Source organism: Delphinus delphis, chromosome 3 (genome assembly GCF_949987515.2).
Source record: "Delphinus delphis chromosome 3, mDelDel1.2, whole genome shotgun sequence".
In the NCBI taxonomy this organism is placed as follows: Eukaryota; Metazoa; Chordata; class Mammalia; order Artiodactyla; family Delphinidae; genus Delphinus; species Delphinus delphis.
In genome coordinates this window covers 1,483,011-1,500,520 of record NC_082685.1, presented here as the reverse complement: position 1 = coordinate 1,500,520, position 17,510 = coordinate 1,483,011, and positions in this window count along the sequence as shown.

Here is a 17,510-nt window from a genome sequence, read left to right as displayed (position 1 = left end):
TTCAAGTCCTCTTGGCAGCCTTACTTCAGTCAATTTTTGGACGATAGCTGTCATTTATAACTCTGCATGTTTGTGAATTACAGTGCCCCTGAGCTCCTTTCTTCAACTCGCTTTCTTGTGAGCTGGCCGCAACACCGCAGGATGGCTTCAGGCCCTAATCTGGTTCCGGCACGGCACGCTGAGCCTTTGGTTAATTCCTCTTCCTGGTGGGAAATGAGAGTTAAATTTGCCCGTCCAGACACCTCCAGCTAGTCTCTCATTGGTTCTCGCTATTCCTGTTCATCTTCCACAGAAATTGCAAACTGGGCCAAACAGGAAGTTAAAGGGACTGACTCTCCAAGTGGGGAGAGTGTTAGTAAAGCATCTGGAATGTTGCACCCGAGTACCAGGGGAGGAAAACTGAGACATATTTGAACATGTCTCCCGTTCACATGGTTGATCATACTTGGGTTCCACATGCATGTTTTAGCTGAAGGAAGAATACCTTAACCTGTGTATTTGAAACCCGTGGAATGGGTACCATGCAATATGACTTCAAAGGGTCTTCATTTGCTCACCGAACCTCTCCAATCCTATCACTGCTGCGTTTATGCCCCTGTACACATGCTTGATTCTCTTTCGGAGACATAGCAATCCATAGGTTTTAAGATACTTACTAGTCAGGTACATTCTTAGGCGTTTAATATGCGGTGTTGAGTCCATTTCGTTGAGCAAGGAGTAGCTCTTGTCTATTCCATATTTGGCTTAAGGAACTTTATCTGTGCTCATTTCAATCTCTGGGTTTATGCAGCACCCCAACTCACCTTTCCCCTTAAGCAAGCATAAGTTGGTTTTCTAAATTTGAGACCCTGTTCTGTTCTGTAATTCAGTTCCTGTGTAGCCAAGTTTACATTCCGTGTATTACTGATATCTTATGATGTTTCTTTTTCTGTGTGACTTATTTCAGTTAGAATCATCATACCTGAATCCACTCATTGTGCTCCTAAGGGCCTGATGACATAGATTTCATTGCTGAGTGATATTGCTTTGTAAGTAAATACCACAACTTCTTTATCCATTTTTCACTTTCTGCGATGTTGAACTTGTACTGTAAACGAGGTTCTTGTAAACAGAGCCGTCCCAAACTTTGGGGTGGCTGTGTCTTTTTTATTTTAATTTCCCTAAGCTATAGGACCATAAGTGGCAGTGCCCTAGGCTCTGTTGCTTTGTTTTTTAGATGTTTCAGGAAACACCATACACTTCTCCTGAGTGTCTGTTGGTAATTTACATCCCGCCCATCAGCATAACAAGGCTCCCAGTTCTCCATGGCCTGTCCTGCCTTTCTGGATTTTACACTTTTTTCAGATGGCCCTTTTGACCGGGGGGAAGTGAGACTTCATTGTAGTGCAGATTTCCTTTGCAAGCTTGCTTGGTTGGCCAAAAAGTGCGTATGCGTTTTTTCCTGAATATATTCAGGAAAAAACGCATACGCCCTTTTTGGCCAAGTGCATCATTGTGGACGTTCTGCCTCTTTTCCTATGCTTTCAATGCAATTCCAGTCTACCTTCTGAAATCGGTTTCCTGCAATTCTGCCCCGCTTTCAAGTCCTCTTGGCAGCCTTACTTCAGTCTATTTTTGGACGATAGCTGTCATTTATAACTCTGCAGGTTTGTGAATTACAGTGCCCCTGAGCTCCTTTCTTCAACTCGCTTTCTTTTGAGCTGGCCGCAACACCGCAGGAAGGCTTCAGGCCCTAATCTGGTTCCGGCACGGCACGCTGAGCCTTTGGTTAATTCCTCTTCCTGGTGGGAAATGAGAGTTAAATTTGCCCGTCCAGACACCTCCAGCTAGCCTCTCATTGGTTCTCGCTATTCCTGTTCATCTTCCGCAGAAATTGCAAACTGGGCCAAACAGGAGGTTAAAGGGACTGACTCTCCAAGTCGGGAGAGTGTTAGTAAAGCGTCTGGAATGTTGCACCCGAGTACCAGGGTACGAAAACTGGGACATATTTGAACACGTCTCCCGATCACATGGTTGATCATACTCTAGGTTCCACATGCATGTTTTAGCTGAAGGAAGAATACCTTAAACCTGGGTAGTTGAAACCCGTGGAATGGGTACCATGCAATATGACTTCAAAGGGTCTTCATTTGCTCACCGAACCTCTCCAATCCTATCCCTGCTGCGTTTATGCCCCTGTACACATGCTTGATTCTCTTTCGGAGACATAGCAATCCATAGGTTTTGAGATACTTACTAGTCAGGTACATTCTTAGGCGTTTAATATGGGGTGTTGAGTCCATTTCGTTGAGCAAGGAGTAGCTCTTGTCTATTCCATATTTGGCTTAAGGAAATTTATCTGTGCTCATTTCAATCTCTGGTTTTATGCAGCACCCCAACTCACCTTTACCCTTAAGCAAGCATAAGTTGGTTTTCTAAATTTGAGAACCTGTTCTGTTCTGTCATTCAGTTCCTGTGTAGCCAACTTTACATTCCGTGTATTACTGATATCTTATGATGTTTCTTTTTCTGTGTGACTTATTTCAGTTAGAATCATCATACCTGAATCCACTCATTGTGCTGCTAAGGGCCTGATGACACAGATTTCATTGCTGAGTGATATTGCTTTGTAAGTAAATACCACAACTTCTTTATCCATTTTTCACTTTCTGCGATGTTGAACTTGTACTGTAAACGAGGTTCTTGTAAACAGAGGCGTCCCAAACTTTGGGGTGGCTGTGTCTTTTTGATTTTAATTTCCCTAAGCTATAAGACCATAAGTGGAAGTGCCCTAGGTTCTGTTGCTTTGTTTTTTAGATGTTTCAGGAAACACCATACACTTCTCCCGAGTGGTTGTTGGCAATTTACATCCCGCCCATCAGCATAACAAGGCTCCCAGTTCTCCATGGCCTGTCCTGCCTTTCTGGATTTTACACTTTTTTCAGATGGCCCTTTTGACCGGGGGGAAGTGAGACTTCATTGTAGTGCAGATTTCCTTTGCAAGCTTGCTTGGTTGGCCAAAAAGGGCGTATGCGTTTTTTCCTGAATATATTCAGGAAAAAACGCATATGCCCTTTTTGGCCAAGTGCATCATTTTGGACGTTCTGCCTCTTTTCCTATGCTTTCAATGCAATTCCAGTCTACCTCCTGAAATCGGTTTCCTGCAATTCTGCCCTGCTTTCAAGTCCTCTTGGCAGCCTTACTTCAGTCTATTTTTGGACGATAGCTGTCATTTATAACTCTGCAGGTTTGTGAATTACAGTGCCCCTGAGCTCCTTTCTTCAACTCGCTTTCTTTTGAGCTGGCCGCAACACCGCAGGATGGCTTCAGGCCCTAATCTGATTCTGGTACGGAACGCTGAGCCTTTGGTTATTTCCTCTTCCTGGTGGGAAATGAGAGTTAAATTTGCCCGTCCAGACACCTCCAGCTAGTCTCTCATTGGTTCTCGCTATTCCTGTTCATCTTCCGCAGAAATTGCAAACTGGGCCAAACAGGAGGTTAAAGGGACTGACTCTCCAAGTGGGGAGAGTGTTAGTAAAGCGTCTGGAATGTTGCACCCAAGTACCAGGGTACGAAAACTGAGACATATTTGAACACGTCTCCCGATCACATGGTTGATCATACTCTAGGTTCCACATGCATGTTTTAGCTGAAGGAAGAATACCTTAAACCTGGGTAGTTGAAACCCGTGGAATGGGTACCATGCAATATGACTTCAAAGGGTCTTCATTTGCTCACCGAACCTCTCCAATCCTATCACTGCTGCGTTTATGCCCCTGTACACATGCTTGATTCTCTTTCGGAGACATAGCAATCCATAGGTTTTAAGATACTTACTAGTCAGGTACATTCTTAGGCGTTTAATATGCGGTTTTGAGTCCATTTCGTTGAGCAAGGAGTAGCTCTTGTCTATTCCATATTTGGCTTAAGGAACTTTATCTGTGCTCATTTCAATCTCTGGTTTTATGCAGCACCCCAACTCACCTTTACCCTTAAGCAAGCATAAGTTGGTTTTCTAAATTTGAGAACCTGTTCTGTTCTGTCATTCAGTTCCTGTGTAGCCAAGTTTCCATTCCGTGTATTACTGATATCTTATGATGTTTCTTTTTCTGTGTGACTTATTTCAGTTAGAATCATCATACCTGAATCCACTCATTGTGCTCCTAAGGGCCTGATGACATAGATTTCATTGCTGAGTGATATTGCTTTGTAAGTAAATACCACAACTTCTTTATCCATTTTTCACTTTCTGCGATGTTGAACTTGTACTGTAAACGAGGTTCTTGTAAACAGAGCCGTCCCAAACTTTGGGGTGGCTGTGTCTTTTTGATTTTAATTTCCCTAAGCTATAGGACCATAAGTGGCAGTGCCCTAGGCTCTGTTGCTTTGTTTTTTAGATGTTTCAGGAAACACCATACACTTCTCCTGAGTGTCTGTTGGTAATTTACATCCCGCCCATCAGCATAACAAGGCTCCCAGTTCTCCATGGCCTGTCCTGCCTTTCTGGATTTTACACTTTTTTCAGATGGCCCTTTTGACAGGGGGGAAGTGAGACTTCATTGTAGTGCAGATTTCCTTTGCAAGCTTGCTTGGTTGGCCAAAAAGGGCGTATGCGTTTTTTCCTGAATATATTCAGGAAAAAACGCATACGCCCTTTTTGGCCAAGTGCATCATTGTGGACGTTCTGCCTCTTTTCCTATGCTTTCAATGCAATTCCAGTCTACCTCCTGAAATCGGTTTCCTGCAATTCTGCCCCGCTTTCAAGTCCTCTTGGCAGCCTTACTTCAGTCTATTTTTGGACGATAGCTGTCATTTATAACTCTGCAGGTTTGTGAATTACAGTGCCCCTGAGCTCCTTTCTTCAACTCGCTTTCTTTTGAGCTGGCCGCAACACCGCAGGAAGGCTTCAGGCCCTAATCTGGTTCCGGCACGGCACGCTGAGCCTTTGGTTAATTCCTCTTCCTGGTGGGAAATGAGAGTTAAATTTGCCCGTCCAGACACCTGCAGCTAGCCTCTCATTGGTTCTCGCTATTCCTGTTCATCTTCCGCAGAAATTGCAAACTGGGCCAAACAGGAGGTTAAAGGGACTGACTCTCCAAGTCGGGAGAGTGTTAGTAAAGCGTCTGGAATGTTGCACCCGAGTACCAGGGTACGAAAACTGGAACATATTTGAACACGTCTCCCGATGACATGGTTGATCATACTCTAGGTTCCACATGCATGTTTTAGCTGAAGGAAGAATACCTTAAACCTGGGTAGTTGAAACCCGTGTAATGGGTACCATGCAATATGACTTCAAAGGGTCTTCATTTGCTCACCGAACCTCTCCAATCCTATCACTGCTGCGTTTATGCCCCTGTACACATGCTTGATTCTCTTTCGGAGACATAGCAATCCATAGGTTTTAAGATACTTACTAGTCAGGTACATTCTTAGGCGTTTAATATGCGGTGTTGAGTCCATTTCGTTGAGCAAGGAGTAGCTCTTGTCTATTCCATATTTGGCTTAAGGAACTTTATCTGTGCTCATTTCAATCTCTGGTTTTATGCAGCACCCCAACTCACCTTTCCCCTTAAGCAAGCATAAGTTGGTTTTCTAAATTTGAGACCCTGTTCTGTTCTGTAATTCAGTTCCTGTGTAGCCAAGTTTACATTCCGTGTATTACTGATATCTTATGATGTTTCTTTTTCTGTGTGACTTATTTCAGTTAGAATCATCATACCTGAATCCACTCATTGTGCTCCTAAGGGCCTGATGACATAGATTTCATTGCTGAGTGATATTGCTTTGTAAGTAAATACCACAACTTCTTTATCCATTTTTCACTTTCTGCGATGTTGAACTTGTACTGTAAACGAGGTTCTTGTAAACAGAGCCGTCCCAAACTTCGGGGTGGCTGTGTCTTTTTGATTTTAATTTCCCTAAGCTATAGGACCATAAGTGGAAGTGCCCTAGGCTCTGTTGCTTTGTTTTTTAGATGTTTCAGGAAACACCATACACTTCTCCTGAGTGTCTGTTGGTAATTTACATCCCGCCCATCAGCATAACAAGGCTCCCAGTTCTCCATGGCCTGTCCTGCCTTTCTGGATTTTACACTTTTTTCAGATGGCCCTTTTGACAGGGGGGAAGTGAGACTTCATTGTAGTGCAGATTTCCTTTGCAAGCTTGCTTGGTTGGCCAAAAAGTGCGTATGCGTTTTTTCCTGAATATATTCAGGAAAAAACGCATACGCCCTTTTTGGCCAAGTGCATCATTGTGGACGTTCTGCCTCTTTTCCTATGCTTTCAATGCAATTCCAGTCTACCTTCTGAAATCGGTTTCCTGCAATTCTGCCCCGCTTTCAAGTCCTCTTGGCAGCCTTACTTCAGTCTATTTTTGGACGACAGCTGTCATTTATAACTCTGCAGGTTTGTGAATTACAGTGCCCCTGAGCTCCTTTCTTCAACTCGCTTTCTTTTGAGCTGGCCGCAACACCGCAGGAAGGCTTCAGGCCCTAATCTGGTTCCGGCACGGCACGCTGAGCCTTTGGTTAATTCCTCTTCCTGGTGGGAAATGAGAGTTAAATTTGCCCGTCCAGACACCTCCAGCTAGCCTCTCATTGGTTCTCGCTATTCCTGTTCATCTTCCGCAGAAATTGCAAACTGGGCCAAACAGGAGGTTAAAGGGACTGACTCTCCAAGTCGGGAGAGTGTTAGTAAAGCGTCTGGAATGTTGCACCCGAGTACCAGGGTACGAAAACTGGGACATATTTGAACACGTCTCCCGATCACATGGTTGATCATACTCTAGGTTCCACATGCATGTTTTAGCTGAAGGAAGAATACCTTAAACCTGGGTAGTTGAAACCCGTGGAATGGGTACCATGCAATATGACTTCAAAGGGTCTTCATTTGCTCACCGAACCTCTCCAATCCTATCACTGCTGCGTTTATGCCCCTGTACACATGCTTGATTCTCTTTCGGAGACATAGCAATCCATAGGTTTTAAGATACTTACTAGTCAGGTACATTCTTAGGCGTTTAATATGGGGTGTTGAGTCCATTTCGTTGAGCAAGGAGTAGCTCTTGTCTATTCCATATTTGGCTTAAGGAACTTTATCTGTGCTCATTTCAATCTCTGGTTTTATGCAGCACCCCAACTCACCTTTCCCCTTAAGCAAGCATAAGTTGGTTTTCTAAATTTGAGAACCTGTTCTGTTTTGGAATTCAGTTCCTGTGTAGCCAAGGTTACATTCCGTGTATTAGTGATATCTTATGATTTTTCTTTTTCTGTGTGACTTATTTCAGTTAGAATCATCGTACCTGAATCCACTCATGATGCTGCTACGGGCCTGATGACATAGATTTCATTGCTGAGTGATACTGCATTGTACGTAAGTACCACAAGTTCTTTATCCATTTTTCACTTTCTGTGATATTGAACTTGTACGGTAAACGAGGTTCTTGTAAACAGAGGCGTCCCAAACTTTGGGGTGGCTGTGTCTTTTTGATTTTAATTTCCCTAAGCTATAGGACCATAAGTGGAAGTGCCCTAGGCTCTGTTGCTTTGTTTTTTAGATGTTTCAGGAAACACCATACACTTCTCCCGAGTGGTTGTTGGCAATTTACATCCCGCCCATCAGCATAACAAGGCTCCCAGTTCTCCATGGCCTGTCCTGCCTTTCTGGATTTTACACTTTTTTCAGATGGCCCTTTTGACCGGGGGGAAGTGAGACTTCATTGTAGTGCAGATTTCCTTTGCAAGCTTGCTTGGTTGGCCAAAAAGGGCGTATGCGTTTTTTCCTGAATATATTCAGGAAAAAACGCATACGCCCTTTTTGGCCAAGTGCATCATTGTGGACGTTCTGCCTCTTTTCCTATGCTTTCAATGCAATTCCAGTCTACCTCCTGAAATCGGTTTCCTGCAATTCTGCCCTGCTTTCAAGTCCTCTTGGCAGCCTTACTTCAGTCTATTTTTGGACGATAGCTGTCATTTATAACTCTGCAGGTTTGTGAATTACAGTGCCCCTGAGCTCCTTTCTTCAACTCGCTTTCTTTTGAGCTGGCCGCAACACCGCAGGATGGCTTCAGGCCCTAATCTGGTTCCGGCACGGCACGCTGAGCCTCTGGTTATTTCCTCTTCCTGGTGGGAAATGAGAGTTAAATTTGCCCGTCCAGACACCTCCAGCTAGCCTCTCATTGGTTCTCGCTATTCCTGTTCATCTTCCGCAGAAATTGCAAACTGGGCCAAACAGGAGGTTAAAGGGACTGACTCTCCAAGTGGGGAGAGTGTTAGTAAAGCGTCTGGAATGTTGCACCCGAGTACCAGGGTACGAAAACTGGGACATATTTGAACACGTCTCCCGATCACATGGTTGATCATACTCTAGGTTCCACATGCATGTTTTAGCTGAAGGAAGAATACCTTAAACCTGGGTATTTGAAACCCGTGGAATGGGTACCATGAAATATGACTTCAAAGGGTCTTCATTTGCTCACCGAACCTCTCCAATCCTATCACTGCTGCGTTTATGCCCCTGTACACATGCTTGATTCTCTTTCGGAGACATAGCAATCCATAGGTTTTAAGATACTTACTAGTCAGGTACATTCTTAGGCGTTTAATATGCGGTGTTGAGTCCATTTCGTTGAGCAAGGAGTAGCTCTTGTCTATTCCATATTTGGCTTAAGGAACTTTATCTGTGCTCATTTCAATCTCTGGTTTTATGCAGCACCCCAACTCACCTTTCCCCTTAAGCAAGCATAAGTTGGTTTTCTAAATTTGAGACCCTGTTCTGTTCTGTAATTCAGTTCCTGTGTAGCCAAGTTTACATTCCGTGTATTAGTGATATCTTATGATGTTTCTTTTTCTGTGTGACTTATTTCAGTTAGAATCATCGTACCTGAATCCACTCATTATGCTGCTACGGGCCTGATGACATAGATTTCATTGCTGAGTGATACTGCATTGTACGTAAGTACCACAAGTTCTTTATCCATTTTTCACTTTCTGTGATATTGAACTTGTATGGTAAACGAGGTTCTTGTAAACAGAGGCGTCCCAAACTTTGGGGTGGCTGTGTCTTTTTGATTTTAATTTCCCTAAGCTATAGGACCATAAGTGGAAGTGCCCTAGGCTCTGTTGCTTTGTTTTTTAGATGTTTCAGGAAACACCATACACTTCTCCCTAGTGGTTGTTGGCAATTTACATCCCGCCCATCAGCATAACAAGGCTCCCAGTTCTCCATGGCCTGTCCTGCCTTTCTGGATTTTACACTTTTATCAGATGGCCCTTTTGACCGGGGGGAAGTGAGACTTCGTTGTAGTGCAGATTTCCTTTGCAAGCTTGCTTGGTTGGCCAAAAAGGGCGTATGCGTTTTTTCCTGGATATATTCAGGAAAAAACGCATACGCCCTTTTTGGCCAAGTGCATCATTGTGGACGTTCTGCCTCTTTTCCTATGCTTTCAATGCAATTCCAGTCTACCTCCTGAAATCGGTTTCCTGCAATTCTGCCCCGCTTTCAAGTCCTCTTGGCAGCCTTACTTCAGTCAATTTTTGGACGATAGCTGTCATTTATAACTCTGCATGTTTGTGAATTACAGTGCCCCTGAGCTCCTTTCTTCAACTCGCTTTCTTGTGAGCTGGCCGCAACACCGCAGGATGGCTTCAGGCCCTAATCTGGTTCCGGCACGGCACGCTGAGCCTTTGGTTAATTCCGCTTCCTGGTGGGAAATGAGAGTTAAATTTGCCCGTCCAGACACCTCCAGCTAGTCTCTCATTGGTTCTCGCTATTCCTGTTCATCTTCCTCAGAAATTGCAAACTGGGCCAAACAGGAAGTTAAAGGGACTGACTCTCCAAGTGGGGAGAGTGTTAGTAAAGCATCTGGAATGTTGCACCCGAGTACCAGGGGAGGAAAACTGAGACATATTTGAACATGTCTCCCGTTCACATGGTTGATCATACTTGGGTTCCACATGCATGTTTTAGCTGAAGGAAGAATACCTTAACCTGTGTATTTGAAACCCGTGGAATGGGTACCATGCAATATGACTTCAAAGGGTCTTCATTTGCTCACCGAACCTCTCCAATCCTATCACTGCTGCGTTTATGCCCCTGTACACATGCTTGATTCTCTTTCGGAGACATAGCAATCCATAGGTTTTAAGATACTTACTAGTCAGGTACATTCTTAGGCGTTTAATATGCGGTGTTGAGTCCATTTCGTTGAGCAAGGAGTAGCTCTTGTCTATTCCATATTTGGCTTAAGGAACTTTATCTGTGCTCATTTCAATCTCTGGGTTTATGCAGCACCCCAACTCACCTTTCCCCTTAAGCAAGCATAAGTTGGTTTTCTAAATTTGAGACCCTGTTCTGTTCTGTAATTCAGTTCCTGTGTAGCCAAGTTTACATTCCGTGTATTACTGATATCTTATGATGTTTCTTTTTCTGTGTGACTTAGTTCAGTTAGAATCATCATACCTGAATCCACTCATTGTGCTCCTAAGGGCCTGATGACATAGATTTCATTGCTGAGTGATATTGCTTTGTAAGTAAATACCACAACTTCTTTATCCATTTTTCACTTTCTGCGATGTTGAACTTGTACTGTAAACGAGGTTCTTGTAAACAGAGGCGTCCCAAACTTTGGGGTGGCTGTGTCTTTTTGATTTTAATTTCCCTAAGCTATAGGACCATAAGTGGCAGTGCCCTAGGCTCTGTTGCTTTGTTTTTTAGATGTTTCAGGAAACACCATACACTTCTCCTGAGTGTCTGTTGGTAATTTACATCCCGCCCATCAGCATAACAAGGCTCCCAGTTTTCCATGGCCTGTCCTGCCTTTCTGGATTTTACACTTTTTTCAGATGGCCCTTTTGACCGGGGGGAAGTGAGACTTCATTGTAGTGCAGATTTCCTTTGCAAGCTTGCTTGGTTGGCCAAAAACGGCGTATGCGTTTTTTCCTGAATATATTCAGGAAAAAACGCATACGCCCTTTTTGGCCAAGTGCATCATTGTGGACGTTCTGCCTCTTTTCCTATGCTTTCAATGCAATTCCAGTCTACCTTCTGAAATCGGTTTCCTGCAATTCTGCCCCGCTTTCAAGTCCTCTTGGCAGCCTTACTTCAGTCTATTTTTGGACGATAGCTGTCATTTATAACTCTGCAGGTTTGTGAATTACAGTGCCCCTGAGCTCCTTTCTTCAACTCGCTTTCTTTTGAGCTGGCCGCAACACCGCAGGATGGCTTCAGGCCCTAATCTGGTTCCGGCACGGCACGCTGAGGCTTTGGTTAATTCCTCTTCCTGGTGGGAAATGAGAGTTAAATTTGCCCGTCCAGACACCTTCAGCTAGCCTCTCATTGGTTCTCGCTATTCCTGTTCATCTTCCGCAGAAATTGCAAATTGGGCCAAACAGGAGGTTAAAGGGACTGACTCTCCAAGTCGGGAGAGTGTTAGTAAAGCGTCTGGAATGTTGCACCCGAGTACCAGGGTACGAAAACTGGGACATATTTGAACACGTTTTACGATCACATGGTTGATCATACTCTAGGTTCCACATGCATGTTTTAGCTGAAGGAAGAATACCTTAAACCTGGGTAGTTGAAACCCGTGGAATGGGTACCATGCAATATGACTTCAAAGGGTCTTCATTTGCTCACCGAACATCTCCAATCCTATCACTGCTGCGTTTATGCCCCTGTACACATGCTTGATTCTCTTTCGGAGACATAGCAATCCATAGGTTTTAAGATACTTACTAGTCAGGTACATTCTTAGGCGTTTAATATGCGGTGTTGAGTCCATTTCTTTGAGCAAGGAGTAGCTCTTGTCTATTCCATATTTGGCTTAAGGAACATTATCTGTGCTCATTTCAATCTCTGGGTTTATGCAGCACCCCAACTCACCTTTCCCCTTAAGCAAGCATAAGTTGGTTTTCTAAATTTGAGACCCTGTTCTGTTCTGTAATTCAGTTCCTGTGTAGCCAAGTTTACATTCCGTGTATTACTGATATCTTATGATGTTTCTTTTTCTGTGTGACTTAGTTCAGTTAGAATCATCATACCTGAATCCACTCATTGTGCTCCTAAGGGCCTGATGACATAGATTTCATTGCTGAGTGATATTGCTTTGTAAGTAAATACCACAACTTCTTTATCCATTTTTCACTTTCTGCGATGTTGAACTTGTACTGTAAACGAGGTTCTTGTAAACAGAGCCGTCCCAAACTTTGGGGTGGCTGTGTCTTTTTTATTTTAATTTCCCTAAGCTATAGGACCATAAGTGGCAGTGCCCTAGGCTCTGTTGCTTTGTTTTTTAGATGTTTCAGGAAACACCATACACTTCTCCTGAGTGTCTGTTGGTAATTTACATCCCGCCCATCAGCATAACAAGGCTCCCAGTTTTCCATGGCCTGTCCTGCCTTTCTGGATTTTACACTTTTTTCAGATGGCCCTTTTGACCGGGGGGAAGTGAGACTTCATTGTAGTGCAGATTTCCTTTGCAAGCTTGCTTGGTTGGCCAAAAAGTGCGTATGCGTTTTTTCCTGAATATATTCAGGAAAAAACGCATACGCCCTTTTTGGCCAAGTGCATCATTGTGGACGTTCTGCCTCTTTTCCTATGCTTTCAATGCAATTCCAGTCTACCTTCTGAAATCGGTTTCCTGCAATTCTGCCCCGCTTTCAAGTCCTCTTGGCAGCCTTACTTCAGTCTATTTTTGGACGATAGCTGTCATTTATAACTCTGCAGGTTTGTGAATTACAGTGCCCCTGAGCTCCTTTCTTCAACTCGCTTTCTTTTGAGCTGGCCGCAACACCGCAGGAAGGCTTCAGGCCCTAATCTGGTTCCGGCACGGCACGCTGAGCCTTTGGTTAATTCCTCTTCCTGGTGGGAAATGAGAGTTAAATTTGCCCGTCCAGACACCTCCAGCTAGCCTCTCATTGGTTCTCGCTATTCCTGTTCATCTTCCGCAGAAATTGCAAACTGGGCCAAACAGGAGGTTAAAGGGACTGACTCTCCAAGTCGGGAGAGTGTTAGTAAAGCGTCTGGAATGTTGCACCCGAGTACCAGGGTACGAAAACTGGGACATATTTGAACACGTCTCCCGATCACATGGTTGATCATACTCTAGGTTCCACATGCATGTTTTAGCTGAAGGAAGAATACCTTAAACCTGGGTAGTTGAAACCCGTGGAATGGGTACCATGCAATATGACTTCAAAGGGTCTTCATTTGCTCACCGAACCTCTCCAATCCTATCCCTGCTGCGTTTATGCCCCTGTACACATGCTTGATTCTCTTTCGGAGACATAGCAATCCATAGGTTTTGAGATACTTACTAGTCAGGTACATTCTTAGGCGTTTAATATGGGGTGTTGAGTCCATTTCGTTGAGCAAGGAGTAGCTCTTGTCTATTCCATATTTGGCTTAAGGAAATTTATCTGTGCTCATTTCAATCTCTGGTTTTATGCAGCACCCCAACTCACCTTTACCCTTAAGCAAGCATAAGTTGGTTTTCTAAATTTGAGAACCTGTTCTGTTCTGTCATTCAGTTCCTGTGTAGCCAACTTTACATTCCGTGTATTACTGATATCTTATGATGTTTCTTTTTCTGTGTGACTTATTTCAGTTAGAATCATCATACCTGAATCCACTCATTGTGCTGCTAAGGGCCTGATGACACAGATTTCATTGCTGAGTGATATTGCTTTGTAAGTAAATACCACAACTTCTTTATCCATTTTTCACTTTCTGCGATGTTGAACTTGTACTGTAAACGAGGTTCTTGTAAACAGAGCCGATCCAAACTTTGGGGTGGCTGTGTCTTTTTGATTTTAATTTCCCTAAGCTATAGGACCATAAGTGGAAGTGCCCTAGGCTCTGTTGCTTTGTTTTTTAGATGTTTCAGGAAACACCATACACTTCTCCTGAGTGTCTGTTGGTAATTTACATCCCGCCCATCAGCATAACAAGGCTCCCAGTTCTCCATGGCCTGTCCTGCCTTTCTGGATTTTACACTTTTTTCAGATGGCCCTTTTGACAGGGGGGAAGTGAGACTTCATTGTAGTGCAGATTTCCTTTGCAAGCTTGCTTGGTTGGCCAAAAAGGGCGTATGCGTTTTTTCCTGAATATATTCAGGAAAAAACGCATACGCCCTTTTTGGCCAAGTGCATCATTGTGGACGTTCTGCCTCTTTTCCTATGCTTTCAATGCAATTCCAGTCTACCTTCTGAAATCGGTTTCCTGCAATTCTGCCCCGCTTTCAAGTCCTCTTGGCAGCCTTACTTCAGTCTATTTTTGGACGATAGCTGTCATTTATAACTCTGCAGGTTTGTGAATTACAGTGCCCCTGAGCTCCTTTCTTCAACTCGCTTTCTTTTGAGCTGGCCGCAACACCGCAGGAAGGCTTCAGGCCCTAATCTGGTTCCGGCACGGCACGCTGAGCCTTTGGTTAATTCCTCTTCCTGGTGGGAAATGAGAGTTAAATTTGCCCGTCCAGACACCTGCAGCTAGCCTCTCATTGGTTCTCGCTATTCCTGTTCATCTTCCGCAGAAATTGCAAACTGGGCCAAACAGGAGGTTAAAGGGACTGACTCTCCAAGTCGGGAGAGTGTTAGTAAAGCGTCTGGAATGTTGCACCCGAGTACCAGGGTACGAAAACTGGAACATATTTGAACACGTCTCCCGATCACATGGTTGATCATACTCTAGGTTCCACATGCATGTTTTAGCTGAAGGAAGAATACCTTAAACCTGGGTAGTTGAAACCCGTGTAATGGGTACCATGCAATATGACTTCAAAGGGTCTTCATTTGCTCACCGAACCTCTCCAATCCTATCACTGCTGCGTTTATGCCCCTGTACACATGCTTGATTCTCTTTCGGAGACATAGCAATCCATAGGTTTTAAGATACTTACTAGTCAGGTACATTCTTAGGCGTTTAATATGCGGTGTTGAGTCCATTTCGTTGAGCAAGGAGTAGCTCTTGTCTATTCCATATTTGGCTTAAGGAACTTTATCTGTGCTCATTTCAATCTCTGGTTTTATGCAGCACCCCAACTCACCTTTCCCCTTAAGCAAGCATAAGTTGGTTTTCTAAATTTGAGACCCTGTTCTGTTCTGTAATTCAGTTCCTGTGTAGCCAAGTTTACATTCCGTGTATTACTGATATCTTATGATGTTTCTTTTTCTGTGTGACTTATTTCAGTTAGAATCATCATACCTGAATCCACTCATTGTGCTCCTAAGGGCCTGATGACATAGATTTCATTGCTGAGTGATATTGCTTTGTAAGTAAATACCACAACTTCTTTATCCATTTTTCACTTTCTGCGATGTTGAACTTGTACTGTAAACGAGGTTCTTGTAAACAGAGCCGTCCCAAACTTCGGGGTGGCTGTGTCTTTTTGATTTTAATTTCCCTAAGCTATAGGACCATAAGTGGAAGTGCCCTAGGCTCTGTTGCTTTGTTTTTTAGATGTTTCAGGAAACACCATACACTTCTCCTGAGTGTCTGTTGGTAATTTACATCCCGCCCATCAGCATAACAAGGCTCCCAGTTCTCCATGGCCTGTCCTGCCTTTCTGGATTTTACACTTTTTTCAGATGGCCCTTTTGACAGGGGGGAAGTGAGACTTCATTGTAGTGCAGATTTCCTTTGCAAGCTTGCTTGGTTGGCCAAAAAGGGCGTATGCGTTTTTTCCTGAATATATTCAGGAAAAAACGCATACGCCCTTTTTGGCCAAGTGCATCATTGTGGACGTTCTGCCTCTTTTCCTATGCTTTCAATGCAATTCCAGTCTACCTTCTGAAATCGGTTTCCTGCAATTCTGCCCCGCTTTCAACTCCTCTTGGCAGCCTTACTTCAGTCTATTTTTGGACGACAGCTGTCATTTATAACTCTGCAGGTTTGTGAATTACAGTGCCCCTGAGCTCCTTTCTTCAACTCGCTTTCTTTTGAGCTGGCCGCAACACCGCAGGAAGGCTTCAGGCCCTAATCTGGTTCCGGCACGGCACGCTGAGCCTTTGGTTAATTCCTCTTCCTGGTGGGAAATGAGAGTTAAATTTGCCCGTCCAGACACCTCCAGCTAGCCTCTCATTGGTTCTCGCTATTCCTGTTCATCTTCCGCAGAAATTGCAAACTGGGCCAAACAGGAGGTTAAAGGGACTGACTCTCCAAGTCGGGAGAGTGTTAGTAAAGCGTCTGGAATGTTGCACCCGAGTACCAGGGTACGAAAACTGGGACATATTTGAACACGTCTCCCGATCACATGGTTGATCATACTCTAGGTTCCACATGCATGTTTTAGCTGAAGGAAGAATACCTTAAACCTGGGTAGTTGAAACCCGTGGAATGGGTACCATGCAATATGACTTCAAAGGGTCTTCATTTGCTCACCGAACCTCTCCAATCCTATCACTGCTGCGTTTATGCCCCTGTACACATGCTTGATTCTCTTTCGGAGACATAGCAATCCATAGGTTTTAAGATACTTACTAGTCAGGTACATTCTTAGGCGTTTAATATGGGGTGTTGAGTCCATTTCGTTGAGCAAGGAGTAGCTCTTGTCTATTCCATATTTGGCTTAAGGAACTTTATCTGTGCTCATTTCAATCTCTGGTTTTATGCAGCACCCCAACTCACCTTTCCCCTTAAGCAAGCATAAGTTGGTTTTCTAAATTTGAGAACCTGTTCTGTTTTGGAATTCAGTTCCTGTGTAGCCAAGGTTACATTCCGTGTATTAGTGATATCTTATGATTTTTCTTTTTCTGTGTGACTTATTTCAGTTAGAATCATCGTACCTGAATCCACTCATGATGCTGCTACGGGCCTGATGACATAGATTTCATTGCTGAGTGATACTGCATTGTACGTAAGTACCACAAGTTCTTTATCCATTTTTCACTTTCTGTGATATTGAACTTGTACGGTAAACGAGGTTCTTGTAAACAGAGGCGTCCCAAACTTTGGGGTGGCTGTGTCTTTTTGATTTTAATTTCCCTAAGCTATAGGACCATAAGTGGAAGTGCCCTAGGCTCTGTTGCTTTGTTTTTTAGATGTTTCAGGAAACACCATACACTTCTCCCTAGTGGTTGTTGGCAATTTACATCCCGCCCATCAGCATAACAAGGCTCCCAGTTCTCCATGGCCTGTCCTGCCTTTCTGGATTTTACACTTTTTTCAGATGGCCCTTTTGACCGGGGGGAAGTGAGACTTCATTGTAGTGCAGATTTCCTTTGCAAGCTTGCTTGGTTGGCCAAAAAGGGCGTATGCGTTTTTTCCTGAATATATTCAGGAAAAAACGCATACGCCCTTTTTGGCCAAGTGCATCATTGTGGACGTTCTGCCTCTTTTCCTATGCTTTCAATGCAATTCCAGTCTACCTCCTGAAATCGGTTTCCTGCAATTCTGCCCTGCTTTCAAGTCCTCTTGGCAGCCTTACTTCAGTCTATTTTTGGACGATAGCTGTCATTTATAACTCTGCAGGTTTGTGAATTACAGTGCCCCTGAGCTCCTTTCTTCAACTCGCTTTCTTTTGAGCTGGCCGCAACA